This window comes from Bombus vosnesenskii, unplaced genomic scaffold (assembly GCF_011952255.1).
Source record: "Bombus vosnesenskii isolate JDL3184/JDL3185 unplaced genomic scaffold, Bvos_JDL3184-5_v1.1 scf7180000013264, whole genome shotgun sequence".
Classification (NCBI taxonomy): domain Eukaryota; kingdom Metazoa; phylum Arthropoda; class Insecta; order Hymenoptera; family Apidae; genus Bombus; species Bombus vosnesenskii.
The window spans coordinates 9,820,374-9,839,286 of NW_022882924.1; the positions used below are offsets into that span (position 1 = coordinate 9,820,374).

An 18,913-nucleotide genomic window follows, 5' to 3' on the forward strand; every position below is an offset into this window, starting at 1 on the left:
TTTAATTTTTCTACATTACTCCTCTGATCCATATTTTGATAAATATGATCACTGTTCCAATTAATACATAGGTAACCTCGTTGCTTTTCCGACAAACCGTGTATTTCGTGTTTATTCGCGTGTATTGGCGATACAGAAACGATGGCGGGACGATCGAATTTGCCCGGGAAATCACTCAGCGTGAGAAGGTGTTTTCCCCAGAAAAAATCTATCCGGTGTTCAGGCTGAAATATTATTACACGGCTCATGTACACGAAACTCGGGACGTCACGTATAATTGAGTTTCTAATCTCCCGCTATTAATCCTACCCCACCGGAAGGCATGTAGCTGAAATCGGTCGGTTGACGGAAATAAATCACCGACGTTACATCACGATCACCGGCTCCCTATAATTTTACTCTCCACTTATCGTATGTCTCAATATTGAGCCCTGAGCATAAAACACTCGGGGTTCTTCTTCATCTTTTTCCCCCTTCCTTTCTCGTCCACGTTAACTTACGGTGAAATTCCAACAGAGATCACCGGTCGTTAACTTTAAAAGACACGATAAAGACGTGGTTAAAGCCATCATAACGCTACGTGACTTGGAAGTTGCATAGTATTCGTACTTGTTCATTTTTCTTTTATTCGTGTTAGACTATTTTTTAAATTTCGTTTTACTTTGTTCTTGGAAGATTGCTATTAATTACATCTTTTTTTCTCTCTTTCTCTCTTAAAGAAATCAAAGTTGAAGGAAATACTCGACGATTAGTAGTTATAACGTGCAAGATTTAGATCCAGAGACTGAGATTTATTATACGAAGAAGTTTGGAAGTTAAACATCGTTGGAGTTCTATACTATTATATGGCGGTTACATTCCACCACAGTAACTTATACAATATTCTATTCATATTTCCGTAATTTTATCTTGTTTCAATATTTCTTCCTTTTACAAAAATCCAAAGTCTGCCTTTAGAAAGGTTAAAAACGTAATGAGTGAATAATTATGGCATACAAGTTATACATTCACGAATTCAAATTTACTAGTTAGGGAAGTTTGGAAGATAAACGCCACTAAAATTATACACTATTATGTAGTTTAAAATTCTATTTTACTTTATTCTTTAGTTCTTTATAACCTTCTTTCTTTTATGACGAGACTAAATTCTAACTATAGTGAGACCAAAGGAAATATTCAACGAACAGTTTTAACGTGCAAGATCTAGATGACGAAGTCGGATTTATTACTTGGCTTCGAAGTTAAGCGTCGGTGAACTTACATTCTATTATATATGTAATAGTTACACGCTATAAGAACTTACACAGTATTATATTTAAAAAATTTTATTCTACTCCATTCTTATAGAACTGTGATTAATTATAATTTTCTTGCTCTCATGAATCTAGCTACAGCCATGTTAAACAGAGTAAATACTCTGTGATTAATAGGCACAACGTGCAAGCTTTATACGCGAAACTCAAATTTATTATTTATGAAGGTTTGTAATTTAAATACATAGCACTTACACACTATTATCAGATACAGTAGTTACATGCCATTATATCTATGTTCATTTTATATTTTATTTTCTTTTATTCTTATTCGAATTGTAATTAATTACAATCCTTTATCTATCACAAAAAGAAGAATAAATTCTGTCTACAGAGGATATTAATGTTATAACGTGCACTGCTTTCAATGTACAAACTCGGAATCATGATTTAGAATTTAAAAAGTAAATGGACTATTTCTCGATATTAAACTTAGCCAAAGGTACATTGTATATTGTACGTAGTTGGAACATTTTCGAATGTGACAAACGACAATGCCAAAACTCGACGAGCAGCGTTTGAACAGTCGAACGAAAGACGAATCATTGCAAAGCGAAGCAAACGTTTCAAGTGATATTTTACAGAGGAGAAACCCGTACAAGGACGTTTCACGCTGGTTTCGCGTTTTGTGAAAACCATTGCTTGCATGTACCTACACGTTACGCCGTTGACTATTAATCACAGCACGAATCGAGGTGCGGTACGCACAACCGTCATTCAAGCTTTCAGCCGATTTTCACTTGGATGAATATCGCTTTGAACTCGTGCTATTCTGTGTCTCCTGACATTCGCCGATCAGACAAGCACATCAAAAATATTGATACGCCGCAATTTATCCAAATTCGATCGTATACCATTCAGAGACAATACTAATACAACAATAATGATGGTTGCGCCCTTAAGCTTCAAACGTGAATTCTCATCTATTTTCAAACATATCGTTATCAAAAATTTGAAATATCGTTAACAATTTTATACGATGCACATTGTATTTCCAAATATATACAGTATCAGAGAATTATTGATTAATACAACGAAAGGTGGCATAGAATTGTGAAAGGAATATTTTCTGTTTAGAAAACACGAGACTAATTTCGCTGCAACTTTTTTTTTTAGTTAGAAAAATTTAAAAAGACAGGTCTCGAGCGCTCGTTAACGAACAACCCGGCAGACGTCGACCCTTTTCCATCAAGCTTCAGTAGAGTTTCGAGTGAGAAACTCCTCGAATTTAAATGTGAGGATGAAGTAGCATAGTCTCTATATCAAGCACAATGCAGTTTGTGACACAGAATTTTACGGAAACACAACGTAACTGGGCAGTGTTTGATGGATCGAAATCGTAAACGCTGTAATAAATACAATTATGTACAAATACTTTTTATAACCACTGTATATTTTGGAATTTATTTCATAGTTTACCGATGTGATCATGATAGTAATAGCATTATGTCATATGTCGTACAAACTTTTTCTCCGAAAACAGTTTGTCGTGTACACAGAAGTGTTGAATCACTATACATTTATCAGATAGAAAGTATTCCTTTTACTGTCCTTTATGATCATGTACTTATTTGATGTCATCAAACATTTTATATCAAAAAATTCAAAAGAACTTTATAATGAATAAGTCAGTAAGTTGTTTAACCAGCAGTCCTTTTCACTGAACCTTTTCTTGAAATCTCTTTAATTTAATATACGTTGACTACGCGTGTTCTATCGAATATCTTTTGTCGAGTCTTTTTTTTTTTTTTTTTTAAGAAACGTACACAAGTAACATATCGCACTTTAATAATTTCTGTAATTCCCCGCTAACGCGCCTGTTGTGGCAAACGTGTCGCCAGCAATAAGCACCTCGTTGACGCCAGAACACGTAATGGTACAGTCGCGTTCTCGTATCATCAGAGAACAATGCTTGTTTACTTGTATACGTGGCTAATCTAATAGTTGGTCTTATCACCGCTCGTTTAAATTTGCATTAATCCCTTTCTCGTTTCCATTCTTGCAGACAATATAAATTAAACTTCTTTGTTGTCCTGTTTTTTTTTTTTTTTTTGTTGCCTCTCATCTACCGTATCTGTGTTTCCCTTTTCAACGAGGAAATCGCCTAACGCACGAAACTACGATTTGCAAACAGTAAACGTTGATTCCTTTGTTGGACGTCGTTCCATTGTTCCGTTGAATCGCCGCTAATCACGGGTGCATTACAAAATTGCGTTGATTAATAATTAACGATGATTTCGCTCCGCACGTAATCGAGTTTCTCCAAATAATATAGATTCGTTTCCGTTCGTCCAGCAATCCATCGTTACGAGCGTAATTAAAAGCGTGGAAACGGTGCGATCAAGCGATCAAGCGTTCTCTTTATCATTATAATTTCTCTTAATTCCGTTTTAACGATCTTTTGCTCGTCGATCGATGGCCAATGGATACTCTAGCCGACGTTTGAACACGCTCACGATTATCGGGGTAAACATGTAAAAAGCCAGGGTAAAGCCATATAGTTGGTATATCACTCTTGTCTCTATAATTAATTCAAAAGGACGACTGCCGCGTGGCAATTATTTACTGATTCACGAGAATATTTGACCACTTACCCTAGAAAATGTACATGTCCATATCGTATGTTATATATAAGACATTTAGAAATTTCAATCGCATTATAACGACGTCTCATTATAGTTTCCACTGCCTTGATTATATCGGTTAAATTTGTAACAAGTCTAGCTATATATATGAAGAGTAAATGTCGGAACGTTCGCATTCTATTTTTGTTATTTTATGATCGTTACGAAAGAATTTAGTACGTACAATTCTTATTATAGCATAAAAAGTTATAGAAGATGAAATATAGAATTTTGTACGAGTTACACGTACAATCCTGTTCCCACCTGCTGATACGAAAGACAATACGTGCAACTGTTTATCTGTAATTAGCCTAATGGCCGTGGCCGTGTCGTTTCGAAAGGATGATAGTGATAGTCCTCGAACTAAACCTGCGCTTCTCTGTGCTCGCCGTCTAAGCGATACCAGTGCGGAGATAAGAGCATCGATAGACCGTGTACGATGCACAAACTGCCAGCGATGCTCGAGATTCCTGTCAACGGTGATTCATTTCGTCTAACGTGAGAACATCGATTTCTCTAATGCCTTCCCGACGTATATTTGTTAGAAGCAGCGCGAGCTAAGACTTGGCGTTAATTACTCGAAATAATCGCTTTAGATGGTGGCGTGTTATCAAGCGTTGAAAAAATGTCACAACGTAAGAGAAACTTCGATTTACTTACTCAAACGTCGAAGAATATGAGGAGAATTCTTGGTTAGAGAGCGGATTATTTGCGTTTAATCTAGGGTGGGATTTTCTTGAATCTCCTCTGTGATTACGTTCTTGTTCTTTGCTGGCCGTTGCAAAAGATAGATTGTAAAAGAAAGAGAAGGATAAAAATTGGAAGTAACGACTGCGGTAATTACGTTCCATTTGTTCGATGTAACTTTGTGAATGTCTGTATAGAGTTTCAAAATGGTTGAGTTGATATCGTGTAAGCAAAAATGAAAAGAAAGAACAAAATTTTCTCGTTCAGGGCTTTGTTTCCGAGAGAATCGAGTCTGAAAATTCGTCGTGCACACACACACTCGAATAACTTTCGGTCGAACGCGTTCAGCGTGGCTGTCAATATCTGGATTTTCTCGAAAACGAAACCTCAAAGGAAAAAAATTGTATTCTACGTTCTCGACTTGTTTTTACTTTTAGAATAACCTGCTGTTACAATAATAAGTCTTATTCAGTCAGGAGTTGACCAAGTGAACGTATACTCTTCAAACTCAATTTTATTGAAAACAAGGCCTCAAGCGAAAGAGTTTTGTTCCTTTTATTTGTATTTGTTTTTGCATATGGAATTCATCCATCCTGAAACACCATACAGTATAGAAGGTAAATATCTGAAAAAGTAATAAATCTAAAAGTGTGTGAACTGTAAGTTTCAAAGATTTTTATATGAAAATTTATATTTCCCTGTCGTATCGAATATAAATTGAAAAAAAACAAGAGAATAATGTAAAGACGAGAAACGTAAAAATATAGGCGAGTTTCGTTCCTAACGTGATTCACAAGAAACGACCAAACTCTTTGGCCCTTGCTACACAACATAAACACGTTTCATCTATCCTTGAAAAGTCTTAGCCAGTATTCCGTTGCTCAGCGTTCAGACGATAGCCATATTGGTATTCCTTTTCAGAGCGTGCTTCGAACACCTGAGTACAAAGCAGCCACTTTGCAATAGTTCAACCCTGACGCCCGTACATTTCTCCGGCTACCAATGCGCATACTTTGTGTTTTAGCTTGGATTCACACAGTGCCGCGAGTTGCTTGCAACAACCTTACAGGGCAAACAACAAAACCCCAGATCCGCACAGGTACTTTAATAAATGTACTTTTATTCGCTCGGAGCATTTCAAACATATCCTGTAGTGTAATTGTATTATTATTATTAGATTGCTGCGGATGAAATTTTTTTTTTTAACAAAACTTTAAGCCATTACGTTGGTAATCTTCCGAAGTTGATAGGTTTTTGATTTAAAGGTGATAGGTCACCTTTTTACCTGTCATTTTATCTCTTTCAGTAATAAATTATATCATTTTAAAATGTGCAAAGACTAAAACAATTTTAATGGAAATTGATTTTTCTTCGTTAATTTAAAAATCCATAATTGTAGAAGCTTTTGATTAAGGCTGACCTAATTAATAAGTTTTAGCACATTGTTTCTTTAAAACATCGTATACTTAGTGAAAATAATTTCTATATCATTCAATATACTTGCCCGACAAAAAATCTTAGCGAGCTTTAGCAAAGCTTAACTAACCTATTAAGAACGATGCAGTAAAGTACTACATGAAAGCTACGTAGAAATCTATTTAAAAACAGAGGAGAGAAAGATGTTAGGAAAATATATTGTACTGACTTTCATAACCGCAGCGTTAAGCACCAAGTACCATAAATTGACTGAGAAAAACGGAATTGCCAATAAAACGTTGGGTTATTAGAAAGTTCCTAGTAGATGAACTAGGATCTCAACTAAATGGTATAACGCAAATAATAAAATGTCTATCTGCATATCTGCAATAACATCGATATTATATTCCTTAGAGATTTCCTTGCAGCTTTCCGTTCGCTCAAAAGAGCACTTGTATCGTTGACCTGAAACAGCGCAGAGTTCGCGTGGCCCGTTGCGTGAAATCAATACCGCAGGCGCACGCAAGTGTTTGCCTCTTCCCTTTTTTCTCTTTTTTCCCTACTCTTGCCTTGGATTCTCCGCGATTTTCAACCACTTTGCTTCCAGTTACGCCTTTCGTATAACCCACGAATACCATTAAATTAAATACACGGGAGTTCGGTGGTGGCACGGTCATTATTGCCGGTTCGATTGATCGCCGAGAATCACAATAAATGGAAAGAGGATAAAGGGGCTATTGTGCCCTTCCTTTCGACTCCACGTCAAATGACTACAATTCGGCGGATCAATTTGCGTAATTGAATTTACCTTACGCTTTTCAAAACGATTCCAAATGCCGATGTAGTTATTATTGTGCACTTTAAGTATGCTGGATCGATTTTACTCTTCAGAATTCGCGTTTGATGTTTCTGTGATAATATAATAACTCGCGCCCGACTTTCACGTAGACTCGTACAATAAGTAATACCGATATAATCTTCTATTTATAACTGATATAATTTCTAATGTTCGTGTATATTGTTGTAGCAACAGGAAACGAGTAACCGTGTCGAAAATTGCTGACGGTTGATGACAGCTTGTTTGATAATGCAGAATAAATTTTTATTAATTCTTTTGTTTCTCGATTAGAATTTTCAACACTTGCCTACACTTTGTATGATAGTTTCTCGATCGTGACTATTTTATTGATTTTCACACAAAGACCAGACTACCTCGATGAGGCTATGTAATCTCTAATTAGTAGATTGCGGATGTTCTCGCATTTATGGGAAATTAAATTTTTACAACTACATTTCCTCCAAAATGAGATAAATGTGAAATTTACGAGCGACGTACTTTAATAATTAAAACAATGTGTTTTAATATATAAGATTTCTCTATCAGATTACTATCGTTTGACTTTATCCATGGTTCTCCGAAATTAAAGATTTTATCGGTTGCGCCACTTTTCCTCCGTAAATTCCTCGTACAAAATTCCTTATAAATTGTCCCTGTTGCTTTATTAAACCAACAAATAACGTACGATATCGTTAATTTAAAGCAACGAGAGAACTTCGATTATTTCTTCGAATTAAATGGAATTTCACTATATCCAGAGAATTCGCCACAGAAACCACCGGAACTATTTTCTCAACCATCCTATCGCACGTTTACAATTTACGAAGAAGACAAGGAACAGTATAACAACCTGAATATACCGTATGCAAGCGAGTTTAACTAATTCATTAGGTTTCACCGTGGAAGGATTCGAAATCCGGGGCCATCGGCAATTGCGGACGAAACTTGCCCTGGGATTTTCACGGAGAAACATCGGTCACGGTGTCTGTAAACAGACCAGAACACACAGAACCGGGAGGAAGCGGGATAGATAGACATATAGAAGGCGACAGAGAACAAGGGAAACTTGCAGTGGACTAGCTGCGAAAATACTCGGATTTATCCAACAGCCAGAGCATATCAAACTGTAAAGCAAACTCCTTTGTGTCTTCGTATAATCGCGAAACTTTCGTTTCAATGGACCCGCTGAAAAACGCAGCCGATCGATCTATATCTGCGTGGCAGATATCGTCCCTTTTTTTCGCCTGAGTTTTTACAATCCGATATATGTTACGCTCAAAATCGACCTGCCTTTCTCTTTTATTTTCGCTTTTTCTCCCTATATGTCGGTGGTCTGAATCTACATCGTGGTCGCAAACAGGTCATAGAAGCAAAGTCAGAGAGGTTCTACGACTCGAAACAAGACGAAAATCATGGATAACAGAGTTACGTCGGAAGCTTCGTTTTCGAGGAAATCAAGTTTCGAAGGCTGTCAAGTATACGTGTGTATAATTCGCGTCAAGACAGAAAGTAAACAATTGAGAGAAATTTATTCTGCGTGCGAAAATAAGTGGAGAATGTAGAACGAAATTTGTTCGTTTAAAGCCTGGTTTTAGGGAAATAAAATTTGCACGTGTTTAGTCAAGAATTAGCCCGGTACGCGCGTACTCGGCAAATTTTCAAATTCAATTTTCTCGAAAGCGAGACTTCAAGCGACACAAATTTTGTTCCGCATTTTCGACGTTGTGTGTTTCCGTCGCTAGAATAACCGCCATTTATCCATTCCTGTTCAGCTGAGAATTAGTCAAATACATATACATTAACTCACGAAAGTATTTGTACATTCACCATATAAAACTTTTACATTATACAACATTTTCAACTTTCATTGACACTGAAACTTAAAATGTATACGCAGGTTAAACGATTATTACATTGAACGTATGTTTAGAAAAAAAGTGTATTACACAACATGAATAGCTAGAGATATTCCCATAGAATGTTGAGATATATTAATATAACGAACGATTAAACCTCAAGCTTAAATATTTTGATGACTTCCACGAAATGTATACTTGCACCGAATATCTTGTAACCTCAGGGTTGTTTCAAACTTTGCCAACGTAATCAATAATCGCGATAGTCGGATCTCATTACGGTGCTAATGAAATTTCGAACTGTTTCGTACAACATACATGACATATTCGTAAAGGTCTGACCACAAGTGTACAAATACTTTCTTAAGTCACTGCGTTTCGTTATTTATCCATCACGGATTTTTATCCACTTAAGAAAGTACGAATTTGGAAAAAATGCATATTAAAATATAAAAAAATATATAAAATATGCAAAGTAATTATATCCTCGAAAATATGAATTATTATGAAAATATTAAATATGAAAATATTAATTCTCGTATTCGAATATAGATCGCTTTATATGTATTCGTAATCGAATTTTGTCAAATTTCAATATCCTTCTAACTAAAATAACTCTGCTATGAATTTAGAAGCACGATGTACACGCAGACCGAAAGTATCGTAGAACGAACAGTGACCCCGGAACCTAGCTTCCTCGATGTCATAATTCACCTGCACTTTTACCGGCTGGACGATACCAGTCGAAAAAGTTGCACACCTGCGCTTGGCACCGCGACAATACATCCTCGATGCACACAGGTTCTCTTGTGTTCGCGAGCGTTGGTGACACTGTTGGCGGGCTGGTCGCGTGTGACTTCAGGGACGTGTGTGTTTGGCGTGCCACAAAGGAAATATTGTCTACGTGGCAAACGCAGGTGTGTCCGAGCCTTCGCCGCCAGGCAATACACCTCGACGTTGCGCCGCGATCGCGATGTTTGATCGATCCTGACCATTGAAAACGAAAGAGTCGCGTGACATCGAGCGTCTGGCGTGACGTTGCGACCGACCGACGAACCGCCCGATATTAACGCGACTGTTGAGCCTCCATGCTCCGGATGTTTAATCGGGAAACTGGCTACGATCGTCAGATGATCCGACTAAAATAACCAAGGAACAAATAGTTCGATTTCTGAAAGATGGTCATTTAGGATGAGAAAATAAAGATGTTCAGTCGATAGCGGAAGGCATTGTAAAAATAGCGTTATATCTTTCCTGTATGTTTATTTTCGTCGTTGCATTTTAATTGTCGTTAGACTGCGGGTGTTTATGCAAATTTATATTTTCATAGAAATAATTAGAGAAATAGAAGATACACGAAGATGTGTGTCATCGAAATAGAACAATGGAATGGTGTTAATAAAGAGAATAAAGCAATAAGTATCAGAACAAATGCTATAATCTGCATATTTTACATGTATATTTTTACGTGTCGTGTAATATATTCGCCGTGTTTTTGCATATTTGAATTTATTTAAATGCATAAACATCCGCAATGTAATTATAATTACAATCGACCGAATATATCAATTGTATATTCAGCTGTAGACCGTAGGTAAATAGCTATTACATTATAGATTTAGCATCGAAACTAACAAAACCAGTCAGAATGACTAGTAGCAAATTTGTTGTTTCTATAATTAAGTATTGAAAATATGCAAACGTTATTGGTAATATTAATGTTTTCTCTTTTTGAGGCAAAAATATCATTTCATATATTTATTTATTTTCAATGTATTTCAACAATTCTAATTAAATATATATAATACGTTTACACACACGCTATGGAGATCGATAGCTCTAGCGTTAACGTGAAATAAACGCGTAACAAGAAACTGACGTGGTCTTCCAAGGAACTGCCGCTATTATCGCAGACTATCAAACCGTCGACGTCCCGGATGTTTAACCGGGAAACCGGTGACAAGCATCAGACGATCTAACGGGTAACAGGAATAACTAGGAAACAATTCAAACGTACAGACTATGTTCTGGAAGACGATCGCTTGAGCTAGGAAAGTAAGAATACAGTGGATTCCATTGTGGGTTGATCGGTAAAAGCTGGAAGCCAGTTGGACCTGGCGCATTCGCCAATTGGAAGTTGAAGCGTAGGAGAATCGAGTAATTCGAGGACTTCAAGTTCAGTGTCAATATTCTGTAGAAGTTAAAAGTCGGAAAGGTTAATTCTGAGTCTGGAGATGGATGTTCGTATGCTTGCCTCCGTAGAAAAGCTAAGTGCTGGGAAAAATACAGATTGGAAGTACATAACCCGGGAAAGTTTTAGTTGATCGAGTGAATTTTTGATACGTTTCACGCAAACTCCAAGCAGAAAAGTATTTTCCCATCCTTTGATCGCTCATTGAAAACGGCTAGATGAATTCTACATTTTATCGTCTTTTATACAATTTATGGGAACTTGAAATATAAGTAGTTTTAGCATTAATTTGAAAAAGTATTTTACCATTCTGTAATTGTTCGCTGAAAAGGAGCACAAGAATAGTACATGTTTTTTGTAAATCTTTTCTGCAACGCATGCAAATTCAAAGTAGAGAATTTCATCGGCTTTAGAAAGAATTTTTATCATTTTTTAATTTTTTACCGAAGAAACTTCCTTTTTTCAGTTTCGAACTCGAAATAGGGAACATTATTAACTTCAAAAAGTATTTTGCCATCTTCTAATCTCTCGATGAAAATGGATAGAGTAATTTACTTTGAATACTTTTCTATACAATCCACGCGATCTTGCAATAGAAAACATTATTAATTTCAGAAAGTATTCTAACATCTTGCAATCGATTACCAAAGGCGATTAGAAGAACTCTACTTCTTTTGTTTTTAATTTCAATTAAATTTGTATTTTCTTGCACATCTGTGATTAAATTATAAAACGTGGGAGTAAAAAATATATTAATAGAAACAGATAGCATTGTTGACTTGATGCGAAGCGAGTGATAAAATATGACGACTGTACGGATAAAGGTACTTCTTCTCGTGCACTTAACAAGCTTCTTCGATTCCAAAGAGAGAATTTGTCTGACGTTACTCCTGGCAACCGGAGCGCTATTCAATAACGCACAAATTCGATATCGTTAGGCGTTTAGTTGATAAACGGGAAAATTTATACGCTAGAGAGCAGGCAACGTTACGTGGAAATAGGGAAATGGTATAGTTTCCGGTTTTGAATGCACTCAACTGGAAAAACGGTATCGCGCGTTACGCGTTGCATTTTTCAACTTGTCAAATAATTCTGCTTTAGCTTTTTTTAATGCGTGTCACTGCGAAACCGAAGCCCTCCATATTTCAACGTTATCAAATACTAGCGCGTGTTGCACCTTTCGAATCCTCGAGTAATCCAATTTTGAGGTTTTTCGCGTATACTAACTGTTATTGAACTGACATTTCGCTTACTGATAAACTAATGGCCTCGTGAATAAAAATCTTTCTTCCCTTTCTCTCTCGAACAATGGAAAATCTAATTTCTATTTCGTCCTTTTGATGATACGATCGTCGATATGCGTTAGAAGTAAATCTCGTTCTCCGCCGGTGAATACACGCAACCGTACAACCACATTCATCGGTATTATCCAACATAAAACCTGATAATTGGCTCGAAACATCAAGCAAACGATGAATCGATCAAAATTTTATATTCGTGCAAGATAACGATTCAAAGTACAGGGATAATGATTCAAACAACGTAACGAAATAGGTAACGAATGACGTAACGAATCGATAAATCGAATACAGAGATTTGTGAAAGTTATCCGCAATAGTTGACTATTGTACGTTGGTATTCGGAAATCCTCGGTTTAAATCATTGGCTGTGAAAATTCTAGACGAATTCAGCAGAGTCTGCTAAAAATGTCAATCTAACTCATAGGAACATTGAAAAAAACGTACGAAGTTAAAAAAATGACATATGAAATAAGGGAGGTAATAACACGGATATTAAAATTTATCGCTGATACAGGAAGGAAAATGTAAATGAGCTGTACCTCTCTTGAAATTAGAAAATTGAACGTTTGCTTCCAGTTTACTAGAATTATGTATGTCATAAATTGTAACTCCATCGCTCGTAATACGCTTTTGTTAATTTCTTATTTCTTTACAGTGTCTGTAAAGAAAGAGAAATGTAAGTATTCAGACTGCAAACATAAGGTACTACTACTTGATGCGCGGCCCCAAAAGCAATCCATTGAAAACCAAAAGGATCGAAAGTAATACTTTACCGCCTTCATTCTTAAAATGCATCTGAGGAATTGAAAAACCTTGCAATATGATACGATCATCTTATCCTATCGTACACATAGCTAACCTTTTTCGGATATGATTCAGGTTATAAAGCTGGTTTACGACATACTAAGTTCGCTAATATATTCCTGCATATTGCGCTTTTCAAACACTCGGCTGGCTCAACTTCGGTACATTAGCATGCTCGATTAATCCAGCTGTCCTCCCTAGAGAGAGAAAGAGAGAGAGAGAGAGGGGGGAAGCACGGGAGGTTGCAGCATAATCCAAAATGATCTTCGTTTACTTACACCGGAAGTTTATATAGAAAATTTATCATAGAATTTCCAGGCCGGTCTTTTACGCCTCCGCCCTATTATTGGATCTTCATTTTTATTCTCGAAAGCTGCGCTGAATATTCAACGTTTCTGTATGAATAATACCGAATAAATGAAAATCATTCTCACTCGGCCGGACTGAAAATGAGGCAACGTATTTTCCCCCACAAAAAATACATAGCTACCGAACAAAAAGAAAAACATCCGCTCGTATACGCAGCTAGAAATGAAACAAAGACGCGAGATGAGTAATTTTCTTCCATACATTCCATTTAATTGGATGAAATTAATATGACAAATGATTAATTACGCACGGCGAGAGATCGGCGCTGTATCTTTGCCTCGTAATCAGAGCGAGATTACGGGAATGCTCGATATGCTAATGAGACGATAACCTCAAAGTGCGGAATCGTTGGTAGAGCCAACGAGTTCCCTTCTATCAGACACCGATACGTCGCCTAGCAAACAGCAATTCACTAATGTCCGAACAATGTGTACGATGTGCATAGGATAATTCGTGGAACGGGATACGGCGAGCGCAGGCAGATTCGGTAATGGCATCAATCACTTGTTATAACCAATCAGCCGTACGGTTTCGTTATCCTAAACCCCATTCTCTATCCCCTTGTTTTCGCTGAGTCGCGTTTAATATGAGAACGCAGGGTGTTTCGACACGGTTCGTGGTATCCTTATCCAGGAAATTACATCGAAATACGAGAATACCAATCCTAGCGAAGAAAATCCGTGTACCGCTTTTGCTTCCGTTCTTTCTACGATTCAACCTTCCATCCCCGCGTAGACCGTCATTTCCGCGAGCGGAGCGCAATTTCAAGCCCTGCGCGCGGCGTTCCGCGCCCGAAACTTGTTTGTTTTGCTGTGTTTCGAGCGTTTGTCGCGTCTTGGCGGATCCATTCCCATGGACCTGGCTGGTGCCCATTATTTGCCACGCCACGCTCGCTTCCACTTTTGTCAACTTAACGGCCACTGAATTTATCCTGGCCGAGAACGCAGTAAACTTCACCGCGGTTTGCACCAGTCGTGCGCCTCTTCCACGGCGGACTCCTCGGTATCAGACGAAGAGATAATCGTTTTCGCGAACCAAGATATTAAATTTCTTCTTGCGGGAACGGTTTTTAGAAATAGGTTAGTGGACTGCGGTTAAAGGAGAGGGATAACGAGATAGAGCAAGTGAATTTAGATGGGACGGTGGATCGGCGTGAGCGGTTTTTTGGGATACACTTTTCGCCGATGGTCTCGAGCGAAGATCTTCTTTGAACAGGTTCGGTTAGCTTAGCAGGTTGAAGAAACTGGTGCAGAATATCGTTCTTTGAACGAGTAGTTAGACGATAGGTGGAAAAAGAGCGCGCTTGGAAGAAACTAATTACGAGGAAACAGGGTCGAAAGAATACTTAATTAAAACGTTCTATTTGCTATTTTGAAGCTGTAGAAAGCTGAAGTTTTGCCATTTTCTTTCTGCCATCTTCGTTCTTCTTTGTTCGATTTGAAATATTATTCGCGGCTGTTGTGCGAGTTCATGCTTTTACTGAAATCCGTAATGAAATTAAATTTAAATGGAGATTTGTTTTGTTTATTAATTATTAGAGTCAGCATTTGCTTTGAACTGGTATTTTATACATTCTGAATGGCTGTGTACTTTCAAATTTCCCATAAATGCATAAACATCCGTAGCTTAAATACAAATTTACTTCAACAGTTAGAAACACGGAGATCTTCAAATATCTCAACATATTACGAAAGATGGAAAAATGATAGATGGATTTTAACGAAAGAGAACAATATTGAAGAAGAAGCTGGAATATCATCCTTTGAACGTAAATTGAATTTGATAAATGGGAGAAATAGAAAGACGAATGGAAGAAACTAATTACAACATATAAGAAAGCAGAATGAAATCATAGAAAATGATATCGTCTAAATGTTTGAGGATCACTGCTTGTGGAATTTTTAGGAATAACAGAGTACACGCGTTTTGATATTTAGTTTCATGTAAAATACACGTAACAAAATCATGATACTGTGATACCATGCGAAATAAAAACTGCGATTCACACAGTTTTTAGCTGCAACCTTTTTATTTTATCATTGCTTTTCCGTTCAAAAATAACACTAACACGTTTAGTAATATTTTATTTATAGCAATAAAACTACAAAATGTTGCGATATAAAAACATAAAAAGAAATAACATTTCTTCCTAACAACATTTATAACGATATAATAACGTAACGAAGATATAAAGAATAATATAAGATTCCTTTATCCAATAATTTTTTGATCCGCATAATACACTTATCTAATAGAGTTTCATAAAGCTATTATTATATTTCAAAATTTTATATTTCCTTGAATGTTTAAGAGACATTGGAATGGAACTTCTCGACGATACCGCCTTTGAATATAATAGAACGTATCGAACTGATGCGAACTAAAAGATCGTGCGGTGATTTTACATCTTTACTGCACCTATCGGTTCAGTTATACCCGAATGATCGATATGTAAATATATTTTTCGTCCAATTCTTTTCTACAAATTACTCTTTATTTTTATGCTTATTTCTTTCCCTCCTTCTGTAGCAACGTGATCGCGACTTATAACAGAAATAAAATAAATAATATTGTAATAATAAATTAGAAATTATAAAGTACGAATTTCTTCTACGGAATTCTCGAAATTTGCGTCAAATAGCAGTGACCTGATAATCCATTTATGTAAAAACTGACACGTAACATTTCAATTATTTTAAACCCGTTAAATCTGTGCAAAAGATCTTATTCGTTAATAGCCACAGCTCACGATTTATGAAAGTTCACTAATTATTCTTAAATATCGTATTTTGAAAATTGAAAAAACGCGTAAAAATTGAACTCGAGAATTGAACATTGATTTGATGGATACAGGAGCTACCAAACGACTTGTTTATCTTCAATCAGCCAGGAAATTTCCAGGAATGATGTGGAGAATTAATGGCGTGGGCCACAAGGATGATTCAAAACTGAGCAGCGCGATCAGATTAACAATTCAAAATTTCGGAAGCATTCGCATGTCTCTGATGGTTCGACGTGTATATGGGAATTAACACGCGTTCATTGAATTATTCAGTAGCCCACTTCGACGCCTGGAATCCTGCTGGAAAGCAAGTGGTTGGTTGCAGTCTCCGACTTTTTAATCACGTCGGACCGTTCGGAATGCGATACGAAACCGGATGCCTTTCGTATACCGACGATGCAAATTATTAGCCGCACGAATACATTCCATAAGATAATATTAACAATTACTATTTCGATCAGTATGTACAACAAAATTTATTCCCTATCTTGATCTTCTGATTTAACGAAAATTTTATCTATTGGACTTTTAGTCCTTTAATGAGTTACTAAGACACATTTATATTCTGAATTCAAAGTTTGAACTTTTTTTTTTAATTTAAACGATACTTCGCGGCTAAAAAGGAGCATTTTAATATAAAATGGCTAAAGATAGAAAGATTTGTTAGGTTCAAAGATATAGTTAATGAAGTTTCGTAGAAGTTATAACTGTTGAGTGAAACGGTATTTTAATCTTATAACGAGGAATATTTTTGAAATTACGAAGAAGCTGGAAAAATACACGTGTGGCCTGAAAATCAAATAAAGAATAATTTTAATAACACGAACCAAGAAATTCATTTATAACAGTTATTGCTTTCCAATTCGCTTGTCAAAACGAAAAATTGTAATCGACTGCAAACCGTTTCTTATGAATAGTACGAAATTCGGTTATTTTAAACGAAGTATGTTACATACATAAATTCGCTAGATTGTAAAAAAGTATTTAATTTTTCGACTGTGAAGAAGATTTAATTACGACATACGTTTCTGCTCAAAGGAACTAGTTAGAGACTTCATTAAACTCACATATGCATTCGCTCTATATGTTGGAACAAAAAAATGCAAGCATATTTCTGACAGGATATATTATTTTATTATGGTATAGATAAATTTGATTATTTGTTGATTCATAAAAAAATGATAATATGATATTTCTTTTGGTGTCCATTAGTCTGTCGTTGCTTTAGACATTTTACCAACACTCATGCATCGCTACCATAAATCGACTATAGCGTGTAAATACTCAAAATTGGTAGTGTAGATGTGCAGAGTGTTAAAAGGGATCAATTCAATCTTCCAAGTTATTAAAACGAATGAAAACACAAACTCACGAGATATGTATCGTAACGACGTCGACTTTTGTATCATCGAAACAGCAAATGATCCGTTTGTCTGTACACGACATACACGAAAGTCGAGGGACGAATACTTCCTTTCTGGTGATTTATTCTCGAATGGGGGCATGAAACAAAATTGGGAAAGTGGATTTTATTAACGACCGTTGGTACATGAATACTACCCTGCTGCGAGATACATCATATCGTGCAATGATCGTTCAATCGTTTATCAAACCATAGGCCGCGGAAGCGTTCGGAAGCCGTATTAGGGGGTGGAGATTCGAGTCGAGTGTAGGAAACACCGCGTCCAACGTTAATACAATTCACAATAGCCTGGAACGATCGGTGGATCGGAAGAGAGGATCGTTTAATTCGTTAAATATTTAAAGGGCGACTGAACGGAACGCGTTTCCCCGCCATCGACCACTGACAGGGGTTGCATTTTTTATGAACGAGCGGTGAACGCTAATAATTACAGACTGGTTAATTACAACGATCGAATAACGATTCCAGCCGAACGAAAAACACAACGATCAATGGAAACGACTCCGTTACATCGACCACGCCGCAAATGAACTATAATCGGGCAAAAGCTCGCGGACTCACCCTCTATCGTCCCGTCGAAACAGCCGGCCAGCTCTACGATGACACGCGTTTTAACGACCGAATTCAACCGTTTCATCGTCGAGATTAATACAAACTGCACGAAGCAATTTCTAGACGAAATTTTCCACTTGCCAGTTTCATCGTTTTCCACCGATAACAGGGCGAAATATTCCAACGAATCGAGAGAAACGGTAAAGAGAAAGACGGGGAGGGACGGGGGCAAGGGATGCTGAACACACATCCATCGTGCGATGCGTCGCCAAGCGAGCGAGAAACGGTCGTCGTTGCGAGCGAAACGTCGATCGCATTTTAATCTAGAGGGAAAATCGTACCGCTACAACCGAGAACCCCCGGGGTGTGTAACTAGTTTGCAGTACGCATTTGTTAAATCCAATCAGCTCCCGCGGTGCCAAGTGAACCGCGATTCGTTTCATTGGCGTCGAGAACGTGTAGCGTTCGTCCTCGTAGCGTTCCTCGGCTGTTGCCCTCTCGACCATACGGAGGGAAAGATTCGAACTTCGTCCCTCTGCCGCGCGCCTCTGTAAGCCCTTATCCCCTTTGTCTTTATCCCCTCGTCGCTCGTCCTCGGTCTTTTTGTTTCATGTTCCACGAAATCGTACAGGAAGCGGCCGGAGGTACGAGCGAAATATTGGATTAAGCAGATAAAGGTAGCACGAACCGCAATAAGTCCTCCGGAGCGTGTGCACGCGAGGGATGAGGTGGGGAACAATGAAACGCGATACGGGGG

The 18,913-nt window shown here is 37.3% G+C and overlaps 1 protein-coding gene across 6 annotated transcripts in view; it reads left to right on the forward strand.

Moving 5' to 3' along the window:
- The window catches only part of LOC117236355 (hemicentin-1), a 110,203-nt gene that overhangs the window by 43,782 nt on the left and 47,508 nt on the right, over positions 1-18,913 (forward strand). Inside the window, exon 1 of one of the 6 annotated variants that reach the window (XM_033499243.1) lies at positions 5,705-5,723. The exons of the other annotated variants lie outside the window; for them this stretch is intronic. The gene's annotated coding sequence lies outside the window, so the exon portion shown is untranslated. Of the gene's footprint in view, positions 1-5,704; positions 5,724-18,913 lie in introns of those variants that run through there. 6 annotated transcript variants of the gene reach the window in all.